We start from the raw sequence: 5,497 nt of genomic DNA, 5'->3' as shown, positions 1-5,497 counted from the left end.
TCGAACCAACAAGTGTGGTTCATCATCAGGACTAGATGAAGAGGTAGACCATGGCAAAGGCTTAAATAGAGAGCAATGTAGAGACATAATTTCAAGTAACGGCTATATTAAACGTCTAGTTTTTGAAAAATAATATTTAAATAATGATATTATTTCATTAATTTATTAAAAATATTAATAGGTAATGACTATATTAAATCGCTAGTTTTTGAAAAATAATATTTAAATTAATTTATTAAAACCAAATAGTATTAGTTTTTGAAAATTAATATTTAAATAATGATATTAGTTTATTAATTTATTAAAAATATGAATATGTAATGACTATATTAAACGGCTAGTTCCCTTGCCCTACCCCACCCCAACTAGTCATGTCGCCCCTTAGCCCCTCCTTGGTGGGGGTTTGGGAGCAGTGCCCTCGAAGCGAAAATTAGATGAAAATTTTGCCTTGTAAAAATATTGTAATTTCGTAGTCAATATGGGTCGTTCATTATGCGGAATATCTAACGATAGAATTTATGTTAATTTAGGGTTTTTTGCCCTGGAAGGTATCACTTGGTTTATGTGAGGATATTGTATTGTGATTGTGTATTATTATGTGTGCAAAGAAAAGAGGAGAGATTATATGAGAGTGAAGAGGAAACTACAACGTATATATTGTAAGTTGTATCTATTCATTTTAATGGATAATATAAAAGGAATGATTGGTTGTTTCTCCATGGACGTAGCTCAAATTAGGTGAACCACGTATATTTGTCTCTCTTGTTTTATTTTTTTTTGTGTTGTTTGTTTTTCTGCAATATTTTATGTGTTCCATTACCCTGTTATTTAATTTCTAACACGAAGATTTGTGCATAGAAGTATCTAAGAAGGAGCTAAATGAGATAATTTCTCATTTCAAAAAGACAAAAGCCTTGGACACGATGGGAAGTCAATCGATTTTTTCCATTTTTTATTATTTATTAGAAGATGGCATATGTTGCAATGGAATAATCAAGAATATCGAAGAAGGCTATAGGGTCTAGGAATTCCACTTTTTTTGTCCTTACATCCAAAAAGGATGCCTTTGATTCTTATTATGATTATAAATGCATCCTAGTGTGTAATAAGATTGAAACCAATTTTATCTAAGTCATTTCTATAGAGAAATTTGAGTTTTAGAAGCTAGGAAAATTTAGGATATAATTGGAGTTGCCCAAGAAGGCATGCACTCTCATTATTCCAATAAGTTATTAATAATAACGATAGAAATTGATTTGTATAAGGCTTATTATAAGGTTAGCTAATTATTTTAAAAGCGTAATCTCTTTCCTAAGGGTTTTGGTCTTCCATTTATAAATTAAATTGAGGGATCTCTAAAATTCTTCCTCCTTGATGCTTCTGAATGGATCACCATCTTGTTCTTGCAAAGCTTATGGCTAAATCAAGGGTATCCTTTCTCACTTTTATTTTTTTCTCATAGTAGTTGAAGGGTTAGGTTCTTGGTGATCTCAAAAGAAGTGGAAGGTCTAAAAAGGGATTAAACTAGGTAGATATCCATTTGTATCTTTTATTTGTTAATGATGTGTTCTTAATTGGAGCTAACTCTATATGAGATGTTGAATATTTCAAAGAATCAATGGGTCTATACAACTTAACAACGAGATTGGAAATCAATTTGCAAAAGTATTCAATTTCTTTAGATGGATAAATGAGAAGCATGAGAAGTGTTATTCAAAATCTTCTCTTTTGAACTATGTAATTTGATTGAGTATTGAAGTATTTGAGCTTTGTCGTAAAAACCAATGATCAAGGATTAGATATTGTTTTATCACATGGTCTAAAAAGGAATCACAATGTGGTGTACTTGTTTGCCATCCCTTGAGCCTATTTTACTTTGACCAAGTCTATATTAAAATCCACACGTCTATTGACATACATCCTATAAACCTTTTGGAAAAAAAAAAAAACAAAAGAATAATTTTAGTTGTTTTACTTAAAGGGAAAAACAAAATGGGTTTTCCATTAGTAAAGTGACAAAGACTAGCAAGGCCAAAAGCCTTTGGGTTGTGGGGAGTAAAAAACATTCATCACTATAGGAAGGCATTCATTGCAAAGAGTTTGTGAAGGCCAATAAGATACCCATGTTGTGAGATCAAATGCAACAAAGAGAAAAAAACAATTGTAAATGCTTTTAGAATGTGGAAGGAAATGGTTTTTCCTACCTTTCTCTCTCAGTGAATTGTCTTGGAAAATGGGTAATGACAATGTGAGAATAGAAGTTTTTGCCTAGATAGGGAGTGATGGTGAATGTAAGCTAGCAAATGGTGTAATGGAGCCCTTGGACAATGAGAAATTCTCATATTAGTTGATGTAATATATATCATTAGGGGCACTCTATGGCAACAAGGATATGAGCCACAAGGTTTGGGTTCATTAGTTAGTTGGAAAAGCAATGGAATGACTTTATTGAAGGATGAATATCAATTATATTAATTTTAAGAGTGAAATAAAATACTCTAGTTTGGTTTAGGAATCCCAATTGGAAATATACAAATGGTTTAGTATACAATTCTATGCTCCTAGACAAAGAATGGGGAGAGCACTAGTGGTGGAAGCCCCCATGGAAATTGAAAGAATCTCTAAAATCAAGCATCTTTTCTTGTTAGCCCTTAACAACAAAGCATCAACTTTTGAGGTGTCGCAAAGAAGAGCATCACAAGGATCATAGTTTTTTTTTTCTTTTAGTGTGTAGGGATGATGGAGTATGAATAAGACATATATTAATGGATTGTCCCTTGTCCAAAAATGTTTGGAAGAGAATTTATAATGTATCAAGGGGTGTAGGCTGATGGAGTTTGATGGAAGGTTCTTTTCTAGTTCAAGGTCTTAAGAAATGGGTAGAGAACTCTTCAATAGCAAATCATAAAACTTAACCCTTCATGGTAACATAAACATAGTGGATTACAAGAAATGCTATTTTGCTTCAAAATAAATCTTTTTGCTATTAAAAATTTTCTATGTGATCAAATGATTTATGATAACATCAAGCAAGGAGTTAAACAAAAAGCTTCAAGCCATGGTATAGATAAGTCAAGAACATGGCATTTTTTTATAGTGCTCATCAAGGCAACCCAAGGCCATATGGTGCTAAAAGTGTTTTGTTTTTCTTTGATAGTAATTTATCTTTTAAGATAAGTCCAAGTAGAGGTTCAAACAATTGTGTTGAGCCCTGTGCATTTTTTACTCTATTGAATTCAATTCTAGATAGAACATATGCAATGTGCAGAAGTTTGGTGATTCAAGATTAGTTTATTGAGTGGGAAAAAGGCTCCTACATGCTTCAAAACATTATTACGAGACAACAATTTAATTAGTCTCTTATTATCCTGTCGCTGGCAGGTATAACACAATTGATATTGTGTTGACCATCAATTAATTTGGCTTGACCAAAAAAATGAATTGTAATATATAAGGTTTACATTGTCAAACAAAAATCATTTATTTTTTTAAATATATTAATTTTATTTATTTAATGTTTGATTGGTTAAATTCATTATGCTCTTATTCTGAAATGATAACTTCGTACAACCTGCAGCGTGTCATGTTTTCTATCATGTCATGCTTTATGTTATGTCAATGAGTAAATGGCGACAGCCCACTTCTCCCTATCATGTTAGTGAGTAAATGGCGACGGCCCACTTCTCCCCTGTAGTGTAAAGCACAGTGAAGGATTTTCCAAAAAGTAAAAACTTATCTACTTTTAAATGCTTGCACTGCTATAACACTTTTAGAATTTTTAATTAATTCAGTGACCTTGCATCATCAAATTGTAAAAAATTATCTTGACTCTGTCTCATGCAAGTCACCTAAATGGCAGCAATTTTATCTGAGCGAATTTTTTAACTTAATTTAATTATAAATAAAATTTATGTTTTTATTGATTAAAAAAGATCTCCAAACATGGTAACTTTAATATTTACATAATGAGAGGAGAGATAATTTTAAATTTATAACTTCTCAAAATTTTGAATTTCCTGATTTCTGGTTATTTACCGTGTAAATTTTGGAATATTTTAGAAATTAATTGATCCAAATGGATCCAAGAATGCCCTCTAAGTCTTCATGAAACTTTTAAAAATCGTGCCCAAGGCCAAAATCCTTTAAAGGGTCGAAAATATCAAAAGAGGGACACCCTTAGCCGAGCGAAGAAACACTATCGGGAGGCCCAAAACCCGTGAAAACAGAGTAAAAGGAGCTATCGAAGGCGGAACAGTGGGATACACAGTAGTCATCGGATCGGTCCAGATCTGATCAGCAGATTGCTATCGGTGGTGGCTATCGGCGCTATCGGCAGAGCCCACATAAGAGTTGTGACTGCGATCAGCAGGGAACTTATAAAGCAATGCGATAGCGATTAGCGAGGTCAACGAGGACCGTCGATCAAGTGCGCAGATCGACAGCCCACGTTGCATCGCCAAATCGCAATCGGCAGATCCACAGGAGCGGGGGTATGTGTATATACATATATGTGACCCGATGGATGGACCCGATGAGATTATGAGCCAGATTGCAGGGATTTTGAAGTCCGCCAAACACCATGTTTTAATGTATTTTCACAGTTTCGTTTGTTAAACGAAATGCGAAGGGGAGAGTGTCGATGCAATAAGCTGGACCCGAAAGGGTACCTTAAGGCTATTACATATGATTTCAAGTCTAAGGGAAGAGCCTTTTCCAATGCATTTTCGCGATTTTAAATGTATTTACGAAACAGAGGGACAGAGCCATTGCGATAAGCAACAGCGACCGATAGGCGGACCTGATAGGGGAATGAAGTGTATTGAAGGACTTTTGAAGTCCAACATATCATGTTTTTGACAAATTTCTCTGTTAAAATGTATTTTCAATGTAAAAACAGAGTGTAGCCATTTCAAGCGTTTCAGAGACCCGAGGCACTCTAGCGTTGCAGAATGGGTGGCTACCTCCTCTCCATGCGTTAAGCAATGATTGTATAATGTTGGAGAGGGATTCAAAGCGTTAAGAGGCCAGGGAGACTAAAAACCTAGGACATGAAACGAACAAGCAGCACGGTTAGCTTTAAAAGCCACATTCAAAGAAGCAAACGAGGAGGCAGTATTGCAAGCAAATGCGAGACAGAGTTAGCACAGATATTGAGAGCTGTGAGGGAGTCTGTGTACTCATAGAGAACTTGAGGGATTCAAGTGAAGCTCTTGTAATTGAATCTGTTGTGTGTGAGGCTCAAATTGAGCTCACTATTGTAAAAACTCTACTTGAAGACTTAATAGAGAGGCCACCACTGAAGGCTGGACCAGGAGATGTAGCCCAGGAGTATTGGGTGAACTCCTTATTAAATCTTCTGTGTTTTTATGTGTTTTGTCTATTATAGTCTTTAACTGCTTCAAAGTCTATGTATCTCGCAATTTGATCGATCCATTGCACAAAATAACATAGGCACATCCATGCACATGAGTCTGTAATACCTTATTAATTATCTTAG

This window comes from Pinus tabuliformis, chromosome 9 (genome assembly GCF_031772625.1).
Source record: "Pinus tabuliformis cultivar Carrire ecotype Pingquan chromosome 9, CPIR1, whole genome shotgun sequence".
NCBI classification, from domain to species: domain Eukaryota; kingdom Viridiplantae; phylum Streptophyta; class Pinopsida; order Pinales; family Pinaceae; genus Pinus; species Pinus tabuliformis.
This window is presented reverse-complemented; position numbering follows the sequence as displayed.